The sequence below is a fragment of the Salvelinus sp. IW2-2015 genome, linkage group LG17, assembly GCF_002910315.2.
Source record: "Salvelinus sp. IW2-2015 linkage group LG17, ASM291031v2, whole genome shotgun sequence".
NCBI classification, from domain to species: Eukaryota; Metazoa; Chordata; class Actinopteri; order Salmoniformes; family Salmonidae; genus Salvelinus; species Salvelinus sp. IW2-2015.
Window position 1 is genome coordinate 41,768,984 of NC_036857.1, and position 22,026 is coordinate 41,791,009.

The following is a 22,026-nucleotide window of genomic DNA, read 5'->3' on the forward strand; positions in this document are numbered from 1 at the left end:
AAGTTCTTGTGTGGTCAGGAGCAACTGCCCTTTTATGCATAGACAAATAAGATATTGATATGAATGCAGCTTGTGTTTGCTTTGTGGCTCCCTCGCCCCTGGTCAAATGATTCAAAGGACAATAAATGCTGGTGAGGAGTGGAACTGCGCACTGGTGTCTGATGCCCTGTGTTATCCTATGGTGGAATTCAACCCTTCCTTTTACCGACGTAAAATCAAAAGTACAAGAGAATGTGAGAGGTTATCGATAATAAATCAATTCGCTTCATGCATTTGTCTCTGGGTGTTGCTTGTGTTGTGTGTGTGTGCTGGTGTGTGTGTCTGGACATATGATTTATTATTCGTCATATCGCATAACCATTTCGTGATAATCCAGACAGGTTAAGATATTAAAAAGTCATTGTGATTTTTCTCTACAGTGGTGCATGATGGGAATCCTAGTGGTTTCACTGATATAAGCTGTAAACAAAATATGAACTAAACTTTTTCACCACTCTGTCTGCAAGTGCATTCCTAAACGGTATTTAACGCAGTCGATGCTAGATGTGATATTATCGAACACAAAGGAGGTTACGCTGAAGCCGAAAATGTTCGGCCCACTGGAGGACACTTTGCCCCCACCTGATGTGTGTATCTCACACTTACCTGGCCAAGGGAGATTACGTGATTCAAGAAAGGCGGTTCCACCTAGGGCGAGGCTTAGCCATTGCACTCCGGCTCTGTGCTTGAAGGCTGTGAATCTTCCCAATGTTGGAAATCTATTGCATAATTTATCGGTAGTGGGGACTGTGTCCGGGCAAGCAATTGAGGGATGACTTGACCGGTGCTTATCGCGAGATCTATTTGAAAGTCAGTTGTGAAAGGACACTTTTGTGACCATTTAAGGTAGAAACATTTGTTGAGCCAAACATTGTTGACCATTTTGTGAAACACTCATGTTGCAAAAAATGCAGCGATGGTATATCTATTGCCACGCCTGGTACTTTCAATCAAGACGATTAGTTGGAGAAGCCGCTCTAAACCCCAGGGTCATGCACTGTACGTCATACGCCCACTGCTGCTTACAATATGAAACTTCCATACATGCGCTCTCCTCTAGCACAGGAAACAATGCAATAGGTTTATCAACATTCAGAATTTGGTTTATTTTCTGTCGATAGCGATAGGCGGCATGTGAAACTGATTGCTAATGATGTAAATTTGTCAGAAGTCATTGTATTTGTCCGTTATTATTTCCCACAAGGCTGGGACAATATCGTGCCCTCGCTTTGACAAATGCTTAGCAAGGCTTGGTTTGTATTTATGCCAACTATCTTGTAAAATGCATGGCTACCGTTTATATGGAATTTCTCCACGTTCTGAGTGACCCAAAGTCAGGCTGTTATCTAATTGGTAAACAATTGGTCTGTTCTATTATCGAGAACTCACTTTGATTTATCCATGGTGTACCAAGAGCTGGTCATTTAAGCTTACGGCCCAAACCAGCGCCCTGAGACCATACCGCTCCGAATCTCGTCTTGATCTCGAAGCTAGCAGACACGGCCTCCGGGCCGGGTGTAGTCACTATCCGGCATGGAACGAGCGCTGACTCTGGGAACATCACCAGGTGCTGTAAGCATTTTGTCCACTAGGGGTTGTGTCTGGCATTATTCCATCAGCAACACTGCCTTGTAGTAACATTGGATGCGGAATTCGACTAAATGCAGCTTCTAGGGCTAGTCTCCCCTGCCCTTTTAATACAATCAAAGTTCCTTGTGTTGTCAGGGAGCAACTGCCTTTTATGCATAAGACAAATAAGAATATTGATACTGAATGCACGCTTAGTGGGTGCTTTAGTGCTCCCTCGCCCTCTTCACAATGATCAAAGGACAATAATGTCTGGTGAGGACGTGGAACTGGACTGATGTCTTGATAGGCCCTGTGTCTTCTCCATGGTGAATTACAACCCTACTCTATGGACGACGTAAATCAAAACAGTACATGAGATGTGAGATCAGTTACGATAAACAATCAATTGCTTTCATGCATTACCCTGTCTCCTGGTGTTGTGTGTGTGTGTGTGCTGTGCTGTGTAACTGCTGTCTCGAATATATTATGTTCGTCATTATCGCACCATCACCATCTTGTGATATCAGACAGGCCTAAGATATCTAAAAACAGTCATTGCAGTGTATATTTCTACAGTGTTGCATGATGGCGAATCTATTGCTTCACTGATATAAGCTAGTAAACGAAAATGAACTACTATATTTCACCACTCCTGTCTGCAAGATGCCAATTTCCTAAACGGTAATTTCAACGCAGTCGAACCTGTTGATGTGATATTATCCGGAACACAAAACGTGGTTACCGACTAGCCGAAAAATGTTGGCAACTGGAGACACTTGCCGCACTGATGTGTGTATCTCACACTACCTGGCAAGGAGATAACTGTGTTCAGAAGGAGCGTTCACCAGGGTGAGCTTAAGCATGCACTCCGGCTGTGATGCAAAGCCTGGTGAACTTTCCCAAATGCTTGAAATCTATTGGCAAATTATGGTTCCATAGTTCCGGGGCACTGCTGTCCGGGGAACGCCATGACCAGATGACACTTCGAATCCGTGCTTATTGGCAATCTCTTGCAGTTCACGCTTCGTGAACACGCACACTTTGCATGGCACCACACTTGAAAGGTAGAAACATTTTAGTTTTGTTAGCCAAACCATTGTTCGACACTTCTTGTGGAAAACCATCCATGTCTGCAACAAACTGCACGCATCGCTATTTATGTGCCACGCCTGGACTTCAATCAAGAGGAATCAGTTAGAGACAAGCAGACATCTAACCCCCATGGTCATGATCCCGTGTATCACACGCACCACCTATTGCCGCCTATACCTAGACCATCACTGAAATCTGTCCATTCACCCATGCGCCTACACTCCTCTAGCACACACCATGCTAAGATAGGTGTGTATTCACACTCCTCAGCAGCATTTGCTACCATGTTCATTATCTCTTCTCAGATAGGATAGCTGCGCATGATTCAACACTGTTGCTAATGATGTATTTTGTCAGCCAAGTCATGTTACTTTGCGTCCGTATATTTTACCCACCCAAGGCTGAAACTATGTCTGCTACCCTCAGCCTTTGAAATGTTAGCTAACCGGTTGGACTTTTGTATTCATCCAACTATCCTGTTGCCTAACCAAAACGTTGAATTGGCTACGTCTACGATCATATTGTATTTCTATCCACTTTCTGAGTGAACCCAAAGTTCAGAGCTGCATATCTTAATTGTGTGAAATGTCCGGTTTATCAGACTCACTGTGACTAAGTTTTTCTCATGGACGCTTGTACAAGAGCTGGTCATAGCTTACAGCCAAACCAGCCTCGAATACGCCCGATCTCGTCTGATTCTCGGACAGCTAAAGCAGCGGTCGGGCCTGGTTAGCTAACTTGAGAGGGGAGACTGCCTGGGAATACCAGAGTGCGTAAAAGCATCTTTGTCCCCACTAGGGGCTCTGGCATTATTCCATCAGCAAACACCCTTGCCTTGTAGTAAGCATTGCATCGCTGAATAGACTTTAAATGCAGCTTCGTTATGCAGTTCTAGTCTCCCCTGCCCTTTTAATACAATCAAAGTTTCCTGTGTATTGTCAGGGCAGCCACACTGCCTTTTAGCATAAGCAAATAAGAATTAGTGATACTGAAATGCAGCTTGGCTGGTGCTTTATGTGCTGCCATCGCCCTGTATCAACATGATCAAAGCGAAATTAATGCTGTAGGAGTGGAACTGACTGGTGTTGACATCGCCCTGTGTTTTCCATGGTGAATTACACCCTTCTTTTTACGACCGTAAATCAAAAGTACAAGAGAATGTGACGATGTTAATCGATAATAAATCAATTGCTTTACATGCATTTGTCTCTGGCTGTGTGTGTAGTGTGTGTGTGTGGTGTGTGTGTCTGATATGATTTTAATTTCGTCATATCGCATACATTTTGTGAGTATCAGACAGGTTAAGATTATAAAAAGTCATTGGTGATTTTTCTTTACCGTGTTGCATGATGGGAATCTAGTGGTTCACTATATAATCTAGGTAAACAAAATTGAACCTACTTTCACCACTCTGTCTGCGAGGTGCATTCCTAAACGGTATTTAACGCAGGTCGATTGATGTGATATTATCGGAACACAAAGTGTACGCTAGCCGGAAAAATGGTTGCACTGGAGGACACTTGCCCTCACTGATGTGTGTATCTTCACACTTACCTGGCAAGGGAGATACTGTGTTCAAGAACGCGTTCACCCAGGGTGAGGCTAGCCATTGCACTCCGGCTGTGCTGAAGCCTAGTCGAATTTCCCAAACTGTGGAAAATCTATTGGCCTTAGATTTTATTTCAGGTAGTGGGGGACTTGGCGTCCGGGCAAGCATGAGGATACTTGACCGTGCTTATGGAGATCTTTGAAGTCAGTGTGTGAAAGACCTTGTGTGGAACCAATTTGAAACGGTAGAAACATTGTTTGCTAGCCAAACATTGTTGGACATTTGTGAAACATCATGTTGCAAATATGCAGGTGTTGTATTTATGCCACGCTGGTACTTGCAATAAAGAGATAGTTGAGAAGCCGCATCTAACCCCCATGGTCATGATTGGTCAATACGCCCATGCGCTTACAATATGAAATTGTCCATTACATTGCGTCTCCTTTAGCACAGAACAATGCAATAGGTTTCAAACATTTCAGATCGATTTGGGTATTACTTCTAGTTTCTCTAGCTGGTAGCTTCGACTCAGTACAAGTATGAGTTCATGTGAACAACGAGCTGCCTCAGACATATGAGTTGCACACTTTAGTCAGCACACAGCGCATCTCAAATGCTACGACTACTCGCTAGTGCGCCGCTCGCTTACTTCATCGGCCACGCCACAGGCTCGCCCGACGGCAATCGCTAGCTACGCCCCATGGACTTTGCACGCACACTCGTCGATTAAGCACACAGGCACACACATCACACACACAGAGTCACATCATGCACACAGTTTCATTTACCTAGACCTATCATAGTCTTGATAGGAAGTCTAGATTCGGTTCGTTATAGTCACGAGGCTCATTATGTCGAACTCTTCCTCCATCGGCGAGTGGTATCGTGAGGGTGAGGCCAGATAAGTATCAGCGCCTACTAGCTTATTGGGCAGATCTGCGTTGAGGAGGACTGTGCATAGTATGTAGCCGAGGCTGCAGGCGAGAGAGAGTGACATAGATGTAGAGTAGGATAAGAGAGGGTTGGAGCGCAGAAGGAGAGCGAGTGCCTGTCAACCGATGTAGACTGAGGACAGAGCCAGAAAGCAACGACGTGAATACCAGAGGACCCGGAGTATACAATGATGAGTGACTAGTACGTGCGCAGGAAAAGAGAGTTGAAGAGCAGGAGAAATCAAGAGGCCTAGGATTAGGATCGATTAGGAATGGAGAGACTAGCGCTAGGGGAGAAGTACGCACAGAGGGGTGCGTGTAGACGATCTTGATCGTCCACGAGACTAGAGACTGTGCTCTGCACAGGAGAGTGATAGAGAGTACGCAGGATGAGAAGATGAACGGGAGCACGTGTGCAGCGTAGCGGGGGATTAGTATGATTAAGCATGTGTGATTGGACATGAGTGCGCAATTGTGACAAATAGACAGCTGCTACTATGGGTCATAGCATCGGCTCCCACTCCCCTTTTGAATGAGCTCCAGATCTTAAGAGTTCCTCTAGTGTATCCAGTAGAATAATCTCGCACTCTACAGCGTTATATAATCGCGCACTCGATCTACTCATCAATGTAGAGTATATAATCGATGAGTGCTAGCATATGATGTGTTGCTTTTTGTCTCATACACCTCCACGTCTCATCTGTGTTGCAAATTGTCTCACTATATGAAGATATTTCATTTTTCACATGCTATGAGTCATAATCTAGGCATGATGAGTGTGCACCACTGTACTGGTAGTTCACTGATATGAGTCATCGTAGTAACGTGTTATTTGCGAAGATGTCCTGTAGTTTACACTCCTCAAATACCACGTTTCTTTGATTACTCGACATCGCTAAATCAATACTTCAATGCTGACGAGCGAAGAGAGGGAGGTGTGAGAGTGAGTTGAGTCAATTAAGTAATCATTTGCATTTCTATGTGCCAGTTGTCTCTATAGCTGTCGTTGTGTGCATACCTTCTAGATACCACCACTTACTGTTCAGTTCATTAACTAACCCTTTGATGTCCCCTCCACCATCCCAGCCCAAGCAGCTGTACAGTGTATGATGGAATGGTGTTAATGGGGCGCTGCAACAGGTGTCTCTTCTGGGGCACTGATATGGTTCACTTGAGTACTGACCCCTTGGTGTAGTGTGTGCTCCTTCCCTAGTGCGCCTAATGTGTTCCTCTACCTGAATATGTATTATGCAGAGTGTTCGATGTCTATCAATCGTAGGTACATGAGTTTGCGATATCTAGACAGGGTTTAGCGTGTCCAAGTATGTCATAGGGACGGAAAGTCATGCCGCAACTGCCCAATGGTGAGGTGAGGATAAGTGTATTCACCCCAGTCTCTGCAGCATCTGGATCGGGAGATCTAGGTGGTAACACGTGAATAAATCTAGTAATAGCAAGAGGATCAAGCAGTGACTGTATTGGCAGGAGCCACGATGCATCATGACTGCCAACTGTGGCATAGGTGAGCCTAAATCTGGGGGTGATTGTAACTCAGGGGTCGAGTGTGGATGTATAGATTATACGACGTATCAGCAACAGTAGGTCTAACCGCCTAGACACGAGGACCAGAGTAAGTTACGACACTGGGAGACACCCTACATCGACACTACCAGACCGATCTGACCAAGATCCCCATGTCCCCTCTTAAGAGTGGCTGCTGACTTGAGGCAGTGTAGCTACTCAGCTATGTTCATTCCTCGTGCGAAGGTACGATGCTACTCGTGCTGTGCTACAACGCGGCTGAGCTGCTATTCCCAGGGTTTGATCTGACGGTAAGACGACTCTGCACGTCGAGCTGATACATTGACACGTCGCTCTATGAAATATTCCCTATATTGTGTGTTTACAGGAGCATATTGTGTTAATGCGTGACTTGCACTTACCATGATACCCTACTAATTACCGGTAGTTGCGCCGATGCGCCTCGCGCGCTCGAGGCTCTCTCGTGCTTATGGAGCATCTTTCTCTCTCTCGAAAGAACTTACCCTGTGGACCAATGGAAAGGTAGAAGAAAACATTTGTTTGCTAGCCAACACATTAGTTGAACATTTGTGGAAACATCATGTTAGCAAATGCAGGCATGTATTCTATCACACTACTCTAGCTATCACCATGAGCTGATAATCAAGAGATAGTTGATGACAGTCCTCTGATCAGTATCACTCCACCGCTATGGCATGCTCCAGAGCAATGATACTGTAGTCATTAGCGCAGCTCAGCACTCGGTCTCATATTGATCCAACCTCTCAAGATCGAGATCCACATCTGCACCAGCACCCTCTCGCAATTTATGCACACAGGCCAATAGCCTCTAATGCCAACATGAAGCTACACGTGACTAGCATTCTTCCACGAGACAATCGAACCTCAAGTTTTATTCTTAGTGTTATCCCTCTCCATCATCTACTGCGTACCTCAGAGCTCTAATGACTATGACTATCGCCCTGTCACTAGCGACACACTCTCATATGACTCTCAAGAACGATGATTTGTCTAACGCCCAAATCAGTCTACACATCGCATACTTGCAATGATCGTAGCATCTCCATTCACTACACCACCAGCTCTAATGACTAGACATCACCATCAACACACAGCGCAGTTAGCTCTTTATTTCCCACTCGACTAGGACGCTGATGACCATCTAGCTACTGCCCTACAGCGTTGTGCATTACAGGTTAGAAGGATGTACTTAGAGATCTCATGACTATATTCATCCCCAGCTCTATTATGCTAACAATTACGCATCATCGGCCTATACACACAGAAGCTCGCAATGATACTAACATCACCATTCACAACACCAGAGCTCAATGACTAGACATCTCCTCGATACTCTTCACCTCACCGCATGTTCTGCGAATGACAAGATGACACACCCACATTCGACTTTCAGGCTACCACGACCAGTAGTCTACTCTCAATATGACTAGTGATACCACCATAGTCTAGCTTTTACACTCAGAGCTCACTTGACTTTATATGCCACGATCCTCAACGACGACAGAATCGCGGTAGCGAGGACCTCTAACCGCGAAGGACACTGGTCATATTACGACTAAGATAAGCAGAGCCGACGGCGTCACAGCCAATCACGCAGCCCTGAATCTACAGCCCCACGATCTACTCGTATGAATCACGGAAGCTAAAGCCCTCAAGCAACCACTTGCGGGCCTCGGATCTAAGGTACTGCTGCGCATGAGGTACGCATACCCACCATCCACGTATGACACTACTCGACTGAGGCTGCTAATGACCTAGACACTCCCTTCCCACAATACCAGTAGCATGAGATAAACAATCGACATAACATCTTATGCCAGAGCCTCACATGACTTGAGACAGTCTCTGCATGTCACCTCTCATACAGCACACAGTGACTCTCACATGACTAGACATCTCAGCAATCACTGCCTCATCAACACCAGAGTCAATGATGCTCAGTAAGAAAATGTGCACATTTGAGTACAACATAGATCGCGCACTAATATAGACATAGCACTTCTATGTGCTAGTCCTCTCACTAGCCCACTTACCTCTAAGTGACGCTACGACATGACTAGAGTCATCCCTCACCTGTCGACTTCACGCGAGCCACCACTGAGCTCAATGATAGACATTATCTGCCATCACTACTAACGACAAGCAATGACTGCAATGATACTGATACTATGACATGTCTAGCTAACACCATCTGTGTATGCTTTGGATGCCATCACCAGCTCTCAGATCCGCATAGCTATCACATAATGCTCCTACACGGTAAATACAACTCAGACTAGGCTGGCAGAGTGATGGTAAGAATTGCGACTTCACCACAGCGTGACTACTGCACACTAGGCAGCTCAATTGTAGCTTTTCCATAGCATCGCCATCACTGGCAACTCATAGCCATCAACCTCGATTAGATTTCTCATTCTACGATCTATTCACAAGACACACCAAGAGTACTCAAGAGAACTGGACTGAGATCGTTATCATCACATCTACATACTACAAGCTTGACTTAGCTCAATAGTCACCTAGGTCGATTCTTCGCTCAGCTCAGCTGAGCTGTAGTGATAGCTCGCACTATGATGGATGTTAGTGCTCTGTGTCGATACGTGACAGCAGCTCAATGTCCTGACATACACCTGATTCTCTACTACGCTTATCTCCAGAGTCAATGCACTAGATCATTCATCACGCGATGCACTACTACACTCATTGGATCAATGACGAGGACGATCTATCAGTAAGTACCAAGTTCAACAGAGCTCAATGACTTAAGACATCAGTACACATTCTTAGCTCGACACATTGAGTCTCATATCGAGTGTATGACTACTACCGATGCGGCGTGACACACCTACGTAGCTCGAGATTACTAACAAATCATCCATCTAGCTACAAACACGAGAAGCGCTCTCGAATGATAGAACTATCTCCTTTCTCATCACTCACATCATCATCTGCCACAGGCTCGAGCTATTGACTGAAGACAGGCTATCTGTAACGATCACGGTACATCAGCAGAGTCGTCAATGACTAATGTGAATCATCTCACCTATCGCACACCACACACCAGAAGCAGTGCAATGCTTGACGCTAGACACGTACAACACTATACTAACGTGACCACTGGCACCTTGACCCGCCCCATATGACGATAGAATCGTCCATCTCATCTCACTTAACCTCAGGCGCATACGAGGATGATACTGTAGACACCACCATACTACACACCAGTGCTCTCTCAATGCAAGAAGACGCGTCTTCACCGAGGTCAGCAGTGAGCTATCACCAGTAGCTCAATAACCTAGTATGCCATTCAGCGGCATTGCCGGACAGACCTTCGCCGCTAGCATACTAATGTGGCCACGAACATGTGTGCACATCACTACCATATCTGACCGAGCGTCAATGCACATAGACATCACCTACTGTATACGTGAGGAGCACAGGTCGTCAATGTACTCGAGAGCGTCAAGCCAAGTCACTGTGAGGCACACCATGACGCTCAATTGACCTGGCATTGACTCATACTGCCATCACTAGCACGACTCCATATTGGTCAAGTCAGGATTGTGGAGCTATGACAATCGACACAATCTCTACATTTCACCAGGAGTCAATGACTAGACATTCGACTATCATACACACCAGAGCTTCATGACAGACACACACTTAGTTGCCACTACACACCAGAGCTCAATGAGGCTAGACGATCTCCTTAACCAACTTACACATGCTCATGATGGCTCATGACTATGTGACGAAATCTCCATCCCTACACACCAAGCTCAATGACTAGCACATCCCCATCACTACACACAGGAGCTCAGCTCCACCCACCTCTCCCACAGCCCCCTGATTCGCAGCACACACTCCAACTGAAGACTCAAGCCAATTCCAAATCGATCTGAGATCCCTACTTTTTCAAGTCTTGCTTTTTGTAATATTGCTGGTACACAACACTACTCCAATGCTATCCAGTACATTGGGGATCTCCATTTGGAATGGGGGCAAGAGGCCTCACACATGCCAGAGCACAACATAAAAACCATTCGGAAGACACCTGTTTTTAATCAGAGTGTGAAGAAGAGGTGTTTAATTGAACAGTACATATGTATGACCACATACAACGTTTCTCCCGCATGCAGAAATTCTCACTTCAATAACTCAACAGAGTTCTCGCAAACCACCAAGGTTGAGGGTAACACACACAAACACAAAACACTACGACACACACTCACACACACACACACCAGCGTGTCCTACCCTCTGGTCATGGTTCAGACGCTACTGGCCCTCCCAGAGTTTAGATCAGAAAGAGAACCCAGCCATACAGAGAAAAGATAGACAGTGCGGTCAGGATTTGAATCCATGCTAGTACCTTCTATCCCCTCACCTTCTCCTGCCCCCATCGTTGCTACTTACTTTCTTCCTGGTCTGCAGTTCATACTTGCATCGTACAGTAACTCTAGCCGAGGGCATAGAGTGAGCAGCATTTGCTGTCCCCGACCAGAGGTGCGGGTAGGACACCTGGCGAGTTGTGTGATTGTTGTAACCGAGGTATTGCGCTGCCATCAACTCATATTCGTAGTGCAGATGACTGATTTTGATGTTTGTCGTGTGTTCCCCTTGTGGTTTGTGGGATGCAATTAACTGTGTGATTTTGACAGATGCAATTTGCATAGCGGAGACGTGTAGAAAATCTTTGTATTTTCACATGACTGTTGCAATGTAAAACATCTCTGTCACTACTCTGATTAAAAATCAGTGATTTATGTGAGTGTCTCGCAATGGTCTTTATGTGCTGCTTGGGCACATTGTGAGGACCGTTTGAGCCCAATTCCAAAGGATCCCAATATGTACTGGAGAAGTCATGACGCATATGCATGTGTGAGCACATATATTAGCTCAAAAGTGAGACTTGAATCAGTAGGGACGCATAGGATTGATGTTAGATTGTGCTCTGAAGAGAGTCTATCCAGGTGTGTAGATGTGTCCTATAGCTCCAGGTGTTTGGGTGGCTGTGCGACGACCGATAGGCTCGGGTGGAGCTGAGATCATCTGGGTGGCCCTTCGCTGTTAGTTGTATGGGGGATGTCTAGTTCAAATTGAGCCTCTGGTGTTAGTGTATGGGAGATGTTGAAAACTGTTAGCCTAGTCAATGAGGCTCTGGGGGTTGTTATGTGGAGAATTTCATGTCTTCCAATTGTAGCATCTTCGGTGTGTCTATGATGATTAAGTGGATGGGCGATATCGTAGCTAGTCTATGCAGCTCTGGTGATGTATGTGTATTCGTTGGTTCATCGCTTCTTCTGTATTGAGCTCATAGGTGTATCTCGCTAGAAAGTTCCTCATTGGGTGATGTCTTAGTCATTGAGCTTCTCGTGCGTTTAGTTGCTAGCTGATGTGAGTTGATGTCTCGTCAATTGATGGCTCGGGTGTGTAGTGATGGTGATGATCTGAGTCATTGTATGCATCTTGCGTAGGACTCATCGTTTAGTTTAGATGTGTGTGATGTCTATCATTGACTACGTAGGTAGATTGTACGTGATGGAGATGTCTCGCATGAGCTACGGGAGTGTGTAGTCAGATCTGGTGATGTTCTCAGTCATTGAGCTCTGGTGCTAGTAGTGAATGCTGACTGTCTAGTCATTGAGCTTGGTTGTTGTAGTGTTATTGTGATCTGTGCTATGTCATGCAGGCTCTGTGTGTAGTGATGGAGATGTCTCGTCATTGAGCTCGTGCGTTGTACTTGATCGGTGGTTGATGTCTAGTCATTGGCTCTGGTGCTGTGTAGTGATGGTGATGATCTAGTCATTGACTCTGGTGCTGGTTGTGATGGGGATTCGTCTCGTCATTGAGCTGGATGTGGGTAGTGATGAGTTGATGTCTAGTAACATTGAGACTCTGGTGGTTGTAGTGATGGTAGATGTCTATTCATTGAAGCTCTGGTGTTAGCTGATGGTGATGTCTCAGTCATTGAGCTCTGGCTGTTGCTAGTGATTAGGTGCATTGTCTATCATTGTAGCTTTGCTGAGAGTTAGATCAGCTTTGTAGTGATGAGAGATGATCTCGTCATTGAGCTAACTGGTTCTGTGTTAGTGATGTGTGGCATGATCTATGAGTCATTGACTTTCTGGTGTGGTAGTGATGTGGATGTGCATGTCTAGTCAATTTGAGCATACCAACCCACGTTGGTGTTGTAGTGAGATAGAGAATTGTCTTAGTCGATGAAGGCTGCCCGGAGTCAGGTGTGTAAGTATCGGCAGATGCCGGGTTTAGCTCATTGAGCTCTATGCGGACTGCTATGATGCCAATGGTGATGTCTAAGTCCATTGAGCTATCTGGTGCATTCGTTAGTCGATATCGGCTATCCTGTCTCTAAAGTCATTTGAGCTCTGGCTGTGTCAGTGTATGGGATGTCTATGCTCATTGAGGAGACTCCTGGTATTGTTTGTTAATGCTAGGTGAGTAGTCTAGTCATTAGCTCTGCGTCATGTTAGCTTATTCCGAGTGCGCTCCAAATGGCTCAGCTCGTTCCTGCAAAGTCATTGAGCTCTTGCGTGTATGTCCGTGATCAGCGTTGACTGGCATATCTTGTCTTTAATTCTGCGTGAGTAGGAGTTTGTCTAATCTTGCGAGTGCTTTTCTAGGATGGTAGTGCATGCTGTTGCGCTTGCACACTGGTCTAGCTAGCAGTTTAGTGACCGTCAGTGGCTGAGTGGTGTGATAAAGGTGCATCAGGCTGAGGTGATTACATAAGCTCAATTGGGGAGCTCTGGCGTGTCTGGCTGTCGATTGTGATGCGATTGATGTCTTACGCGTCTAGTCGGGATCTTGGTGCAATCTCGTCTTCATGTGTGCATTGTCAGCATCAAGCACAGCACTCCTTGTTAGCAACTGTATAGCAAGTTGATGCCTTGAGATTGACTTACAAATGCCAGGCTCTATGGGCTGTCTCCCTGCCCTTTTAAGACAATCAGAGATTCCGTGTAATGTTGTCAGAGATGCATGAGACTCGATGTCTAGCTCATGCTAGTTCTCTAGATGCATAAGACAAATAACAGAATATATACTGATGGTAGGGTGTAAGTGGGATGATGCTTCTTAGTCATTGAGCTCTGGTGATGTAGTTGGATGGCAGATGTCTAGTACTAATTAGCTTACTCGGCTCGTATGCTCCACTGATTCGCGTAGAATTGCATCAGATGTACGTAGTACATAACCTGAGCTCTTAGCCGTATGGGAGCTGGAAGCATTGGGTTACAAAGGTACTCTAGTTGCATTGAGCATCTAGTATAGCATTCAGACATCGGAAATCACCCTGTAGGTGTTATTCCATGAGCTGTAGGGAATACTATTCAAATGTGACATAAGTCACTAACCTCGTCTGCTTACGGACTGGAGGAAAGTTCGACATGGTCGCTGGGCTCATCAATAAAAGCTTAACAGTTCTTACGATGTGGGTCTAAGCCACTTCGACTTGGTAACGATTTCCAGCTACTCTGCATAATAGTACTGAATAGTGTGAGACTGATACGTTCGACTATGAAACACTCAATATTCGATTCCCGCAGATCTCTTGAGTGCCTACGACAGTGTAGGTCGGCCTTCTCGTCTGGCCCACATGTACTGCTACATAGTACGTAGTCATTGATGCATTCTGGTAGTAGTAGTGATGGGTGATGTAACTTAGCTCATGAGTCTCCGGGCACGCCATGGGTAGCTTGATGGGGCATTGATATCTAAGTCATGAGCTCTGTAGTGTAGTGCTTACATTGAAGGTATGTCTAGTCTATTTAGCAGCTACTAGGTTGTGTAGTGATGGTGATGTTCTCACGACTCATGAGCTCAGGTTGTGAACTCGCGGGCTGCTGTGGTTGTGCCAGTGAATGGAGATGTCTAGATACTATTTGCTGAGTCGCTGCCTGTGTGTAGTGATAGGGGATTGTCTATTCGATTTGAAGCTTGGCTGTTTGTACGTGATGGGGATGTCTAGTCATTGAGCTCTGGTGCTGTTGTGATGTGGTGGATGGTCTGAGTCATTGAGCTCTACGGTTCGTTGTAGTTCCCGTGTTACGCTCAGTTTGGTTGTAGGGATTGCTCACTTGCCAAGTCCAGGGTGTGGTTTTGATTGTGTCCGATCCTGGGGACCTAGTATGAAAATGTTTGCACTCAACACTGTAAGTTGCTCTGGATTGAGAGGCGTTTGCTAAATGACTCAATGTACAACTAGTCATGGTGATATATAATAGTGAGGTCATTAGTGGGGTCAGGAGTCAAGCCCAACACAAGTCTGTAGGAAACTAAAAGGTTTTCAGTTGAAGAGGGTCGTTGTGCAGAAGCCTCTCCTAGAAACAAACTGCTGACCGTGACCATGTCAACATTAGCCATTGTAGACGACTGAAGCACACTGTATCTGCCTCACAGCAGCCATCTTAGAGGGGACCAGGGGATCTGTAAGTTCTCTGCTTGTTCCGTGTTGGGCATGTGTCCTTCCGTGTCCTTTCCTTTTGGCGTGTTGTCTTAACTACCCCCCCCACCCCCAATCCCCCTCCCCAGGTCGCTCTCCTCCCTCCTCTCCTTCCCACCCGTTTCCCTTCCACCTGCCAGCTGAGGCTGCCGGCCTCTTCCCGTTCCCCATTGGGCAGGGCTGCTGAGTCCCCCCCCCATAGGACCCTGGACACGCCTACTACCCAGCTAGCACTCAGCTTCTACATGAAACTGACACTGCATGACTATTCCCAGGTAGGACTATTATTGGGTTGATGGGGAAAGACATACACAAGGTAGTTAATTGATATCAGTGCCCCAGATAAGAACTGTTAGCCCATTAAACCATCCAGTCATACACTGTAAGTCTGCCTTGGGGGCTGGAGGGAGGGACATACACAAGGTAGTTAATGACTGAACAGTAGATGTGTTCAGAAGGAAGAGCAACACGCACTCTAAGACCCAACAATAACCTTCTCTCCCATACCCCCCCCATCCCTCCCACCAGCATGAGTTAATTTGGATATGTGTATCCCTGACGGATTCATCACTTTCTCCTCAAAACACGTTTTTCATCGTGATCTCCTATATGGAAGTTAATTGGTGACACATATATTAATGCAACATGTGATCAATGAAACTACAAAGTGAAAACATCATTGAGTGTACAAAAAAACACATTGTCACAGTGATTTCCACATGTGAAATCGTGTGGTTTTGTCCTTAATGGATATTTACTGTATGACTCTAAAGCAACAACACCTCATGCATTTCGGAATGTTATAATGCTCTGTTGTTATGCGCCCTCCAACCACTCCCTTATTATCTCCCCTCCTCCTTCTCCCCTCTCTTTCTCACCCTTCTCTCTCTCCTCCTCTCTCTCCACCCTCTCTCTCCTGCACTCTCTTCTCCCTCTCTCTCTCCTCTCTTCACCATCTCCTTTCTCTCCCTTCTCACTCTTTCTCCCTCTCTCCTTCTCCTCTCTCTCTCTCTCTCTTCTCCCTCTCTCTCTCCCTTCTTCAGCCTCTTCCTCTCTTCTCACCTCTCTCTTCTCTCTCTTCTCACTCTCTCTCTCCCTCCCCTCCTCTCTCCAGTCCCCAGGTTCTCCCAATACTATGGCGTACACCCCTTCCCCACTCCCCCTGCCCTCCCCTGTGGAGTGTGTCCGTAGCCACATGGAGCCCCCCAGCCTCGGCCTATAAAGAACTGCTGCACTCAAACCCATTCAGCGAGTACCAGGTCCGACAAAAGACTCTTGTCGTGTGTGTGATGTGTGTGCTGTGTCTGTGCTCGTGTCGTGTGTGTGTCGTCACTGCCATCGCGTGCCGACGTGCGTGCGTGCGTGCGTGCGTGAATGTGGCGTGCGTGCGTGCAGTGCGTGCGTTGCGTGGTATGCTGGTGCGTGCGTGACAAGCCGTGCGTTTGTGCGTGATGGTCGTGTGTGTGCTACTGAGTGTTTAACTGCATACTGTCGGGGGAAAGTCCCGCAAGAATATAAACACCAACATGTTGTTAGTCCCCACAAGGTGGAAATTGCTATTTCTAGGAGGTTTATGGTTAAGGTTGGAATTAGTGTTAGGGTTAGAATTAGGTTTAGGTTTAGGAGCTAGGGTTAGTTTTAGGGTTAGGGGTTAGGTTTTGGCGTTAAGGTTAGGGTTAAGGTTAGGATAGGTTTAGGGGTTAGGAAAAATAGGATTTTGAATGAGACTGAATTGTGTGTCCCCACACSGTTAGATATACAAGACTGTGTGTACGTTCATGTGTGTTAGAGAAYYTGTGTGTGTGTGCAATGTGACCGGTATAYTATGTGTTGCCGTGTCCTCTCATGTCTCARGGTTGATCCAAAGGAWMTATTCAAATCTGCTAATGGAGGAGTGTACTATACTGTCAGGTATCCACTGTGTTTGCCTGGAGGCTATCAAACAAGTTAGTCAGGTCTACCCTCCCTGTTCTGTTCCCTCCCTCCCTCACAAACACCCACAGGCATTCTGTTGGGTGGATCTCCACTGCCTGCATGGACTTGATTTACAAGAGGCTGCTCCTCACTGATACATACTCTAGGAAATAGCCAGTGAGTTCAGCCTGTGCTAATGAACACTAGTTTGTAAATGGAGGTGATACTATATACTGTAGATAAATCAGCAGTAAGCATCTTGTAAAGGCTGACTCTTCTGAACACACAGCCCAGCCTGTCTCAGTCCCCTGTGTCTCTGTCCCCCTCAACACTATAGTACGCTACTGAGGATGGCCTTGTGCACGCTCATGCTAACATGCACGATCACGATCCCTCCCGGACCCTGCTCACGCAGCCCAAAGAGTGGCTGTGTATTTAAGAGGTGTGTCCTAGGCAGGCGGAAGGTAAGGATTGGCTGACAGGGTCATGGGGCGTGTTTCTCCTTTCCTTCGTCTCCGGGACAATGTGGTTGTGGGTGTGGTTTGAGATCCCGGGTTACTAGGGGGTCACGGAGTCTAACTAGGGGGGATTTCAATGCCCCAAACCACACACTGTAAAAAAAGATGATGGTTCCACCAGAGAATGTTGTGTTGATCGGGACACTGAGTAGAAGTTCCTCCCCAACCACTGGTCCAGGATCAGATGTCTTCTGACCCTGAGTGTCACATTGGATTGTGTGTGTGGTGTGTGGTGTTTGTGTGTGTGGGTGTGTGGGGGGGGGGGGGGTAATCTGATCCTAGATCTGTGGCAACCAGCTGATTTCCTTTCTTGACACTATATTTTTTACAGTCAGATCATTGACATCTATATTTTACAGTGCAGATCAGATTACCCCACAAACCCAAGGATCAATTATCCCACACATCAAATCCTAACCTCAGATCTAGGATCAGATTACCCCACAAACCCAATCCTAACCTCTAGGATCAGAATACCCCCAATCCTAACCTCAGATCTAGGATCAGATTTTTATTTTATTTAACTAGGCAAGTCAGTTAAGAACAAATTCTTATTTACAATGATGGCCAAGGAACAGTGGGTTAACTGCCTTGTTCAGGGGCAGAACGACAGATTTTTACCTTGTCAGCTCTGGGATTCACCTAGCAACCACTTTGGTTACTGGCCCAACGCTCTAACCACATTCTCTGGTGGAACCTAGAACCGTACCTGTTCTATATGGTCAATATCTACCTGGTGCTGTCTGACTCAGCCCTTCCAAGGTGTGTTCCCCTTTCCTCCTGGGGCGCTGTAGTGTGCTAGATAGTGTTATCACTGCTGTACTAGTGTCAGATGGGGAGGTGGTGGACTAGGTGATGGAATCCTTCTGGTGCTGGGACAAGGAAACCTTCAAACCACATAGACTCCTTTCCTTGTACTGACGTTTCTCTCTTTTCACTAACCCTCTCTCCCTGCTCTCTTCTCTCTCTGTCTTTCCTCACCCTCTCTCCCTGCCTCTCTCTGTAGAGTCCTATGGAGGCATTACCTGTACTGAGCAGTATGATTGGTCAGTCCAGCAGCGGTGATGCTCTGATGCCCTTCCCCCCTCTCTGACCAAGCAGGGACGGCACTACTGGACCTAACATGCTGTAGAAGGCTCAAAGATCCACACACTGACACTCACTACCACACACATATACCAGGGGTGTCAAACTCATTTTATCCAAGGCCCACATGGGGTTTCACCCAGATCTGGAGGGCCACAGTGGGGTTTCACCCAGATCTGGAGGGCCACAGTGGGGTTTCACCCAGATCTGGAGGGCCACATTGGGGTTTCACCCAGATCTGGAGGGCCACAGTCGGGTTTCACCCAGATCTGGAGGGCCACAGTGGGGTTTCACCCAGATCTGGAGGGCCACAGTGGGGTGTTCACCCAGATCTGGAGGGCCACAGTGGGGTTTCACCCAGAATCTGGAGGGCACATTGGGGTTTCACCCAGATCTGGAGGGCCACAGTCGGGTTTCACCCAGATCTGGAGGGCCACAGTGGGGTTTCACCCAGATCTGGAGGGCCACAGTGAAAAGTGGTTATATTTCCTTTTTTTTGTTTTTTTTTACATATATAAGACATGGTTCTCTATATTAAACTGTGCCGAAAGTTTGACACTCCTGCACCACAATATCACACAACACACACATGCGCGCATGCATGCACCCCCCCCAAAGGACATGTGGGTCTGGTCTGAGTTTTGTGGTATATACAGTGTATATGCATGAGAGCAGAAATGTATTTTATATCAGAGCTTTGCCTCAGCCAAACAGCAGCTCTGTCTTTATATTGCACATAGTATTTTTTAAAAGCTTTCCAGAGACGTTCTAAGATGTTACAACCACTTCAGGAGACGTCTGTTAGAAGTAGAGCTGCGTTTAGTACTAATTATTGATCTGAACTTTTCTTCATGACTTGCATACATTTGTGTATGTGTGTAAGTGCTTGTGAATGCGTACACGTGTGTGTGTGTGTGTGTGTGTGTATAAGTGTGTGTGGATGTGTGTGCGTAAGTGCGTGTGTGTGTGAGAGAGAGAGAGAGGAATGTGCATAGTGCACTACTCTCTCTAGATACTATATGTATATATTTTTATTTTATACTGTCTGTCTAAAAACGTTATATTACATTTTATTTCTTTATACTTTCTATAATTTTACAATCCAATACTAGAACATTGTATTAGGAAGCCTCCTGCATGAAGTTAGTAGTGCCAGCTACACTCAGATGTTTACATGTTATGGCAAATATAAAGCACTGCTAACCAATCAGATTACTATACAGATTATACTGTATATCAACAGCATAGTGTCCGACATAAAAGTTACATGTAGTTAGTCAAATGCTGAATCACTCCCACACCCCTCCCATCTAACCTGTTTATGTTTGCCTAGTTCCACTCCACCCTTGCCTTTTGTATGTGACGCCAAGCTGAGCCCAGAGCCAGGAGATTACTATTCCTGTTGCCGGTGGTGTAAAGTACTTAAGTAAAAATACTTTAAAATACTACTTAAGTAGTTTTTTGGGGGGTATCTGTACTTTACTTTTCTATTTATATTTTTGACAACTTTTACTTTTACTCCACTARGTTCCTAAATAAAAGTATGTACTTTTTACTCCATAGATTTTCCCTGACACCCAAAAGTACAAGTTACATTTTTGATGCTCAGGCAGGACAGTAATATGGTCCAATTCACACACCTATCAATATAACGCGTTGTAATCCCTACTGCCTCTGATCTGGCGGACTCACAAAAATAAAATACTACGTTTGTAAATGAATTTACTTTTTTACAACAGTTGAGTACTTTTTCCACCACTGTACTTAAGGACATTTAAAACCAGATACTTTTAGACTTTTACTAAAGTCATTTTCTATTATCTTCACTTTTACTCAAGTATGACAATTGAGTACTTTTTCCACCACTGTACTTAAGGACATTTAAAACCAGATACTTTTAGACTTTTACTTAAGTCATTTTCTATTAAGTCATCTTCACTTTTACTCAAGTATGACAATTGAGTACTTTTTCCACCACTGTCTATTGCCTTACCCAGCTCGGTCCCAACTCACTGTGATGGAGATTTACCACTGTGCTCTCTGATTCCTTACTGTAATGTCACTGTGCCTGCATGGCTGCATCTCAACAGTCTACTTCACTGACATAAAAGGACATATTGTTCTTATCTATCATGAGTTTTTAGATCAGTGCAGACTAAGGAGGGGAGGCAAGGAGATGCGCCAGCCAGAGTAACCTGGCTGACCTGTTCACCACGGGCAGCCAGGTTACGTGACCCCGACGCGGGCAGCCAGCGTTACTTGACAGTCCCGCAGCCAGGGATTACAGACAGTCCACCATCGGCGGTGCGCGCTATGGCTGTTTACTAGACACCCTACGGCAGCCAGGTTACTGACACCAGCGGGTGATCCAGCCATGTAGATAACGGGTCTTAGGACCGCTTTGCCGGTGTCAGTAACCTGGCTGCCGTGTGTAACCTCCGGTGTCAGTAACCTGGCTGCCTGGGGTCAGTAACCTGGCTGCCGTGGTGTCTGTAACCTGGCTGCCGGGGTGTCAGTAACCTGGCTGCCGTGGTGTCTGTAACCTGGCTGCCGCGTGGTGTTAATAACTTGGTGTCTATAACCTGGCTGCCGTGGTGTGTATAACCTGGCGTCTATAACCTGGCTGCCGTGGTGTTAATACTTGGTGTCTATAACCTGGCTGCCGTGGTGTGTATAACCTGGCGTCTATAACCTGGCTGCCGTGGTGTTAATAACTTGGGGTCTATAACCTGGCTGCCGTGGTGTGTATAACCTGGCGTCTATAACCTGGCTGCCGTGGCGTGTATAACCTGGCGTCTATAACCTGCCTGCCGTGGTGTGTATAACCTGGCTGCCGTGGCGTGTATAACCTGGCGTCTATAACCTGGCTGCCGTGGCGTGTATAACCTGGCTGCCATGGTGTGTATAACCTGGCTGCCATGGTGTGTATAACCTGGCGTGTATAACCTGGCTGCCGTGGCGTCTATAACCTGGCTGCCGTGGCGTCTATAACCTGGCTGCCATGGGTGTTATAACCTGGCGTCTATAACCTGGCTGCCGTGGTGTGTATAACCTGGCGTCTATAACCTGCCTGCCGTGGTGTGTATAACCTGCGGTCTATAACCTGCCTGCCGTGGTGTGTATAGCCTGGCTGCCGTGGCGTGTATAGCCTGGCTGCCGTGGCGTGTATAGCCTGGCTGCCGTGCGTCTATAGCCTGGCTGCCGTGGCGTCTATAGCCTGGCTGCCGTGGCGTGTATACCTGGCGTCGATAACCTGGCTGCCGTGGTGTGTATACCCGTGTGTGTGTATACTCACTGTTC

The 22,026-nt window shown here is 46.3% G+C and overlaps 1 long non-coding RNA gene across 1 annotated transcript; it reads left to right on the forward strand.

Annotated features, from left to right (window-relative positions):
- Positions 1-16,734: 16,734 nt before the first annotated feature.
- LOC111976212 (uncharacterized) lies at positions 16,735-20,604 on the forward strand. Its single transcript, XR_011481343.1, has 2 exons — positions 16,735-17,586; positions 18,647-20,604. It is a non-coding gene; the product is annotated as an uncharacterized lncRNA (long non-coding RNA).
- The last annotated feature ends 1,422 nt before the right edge of the window (positions 20,605-22,026 follow it).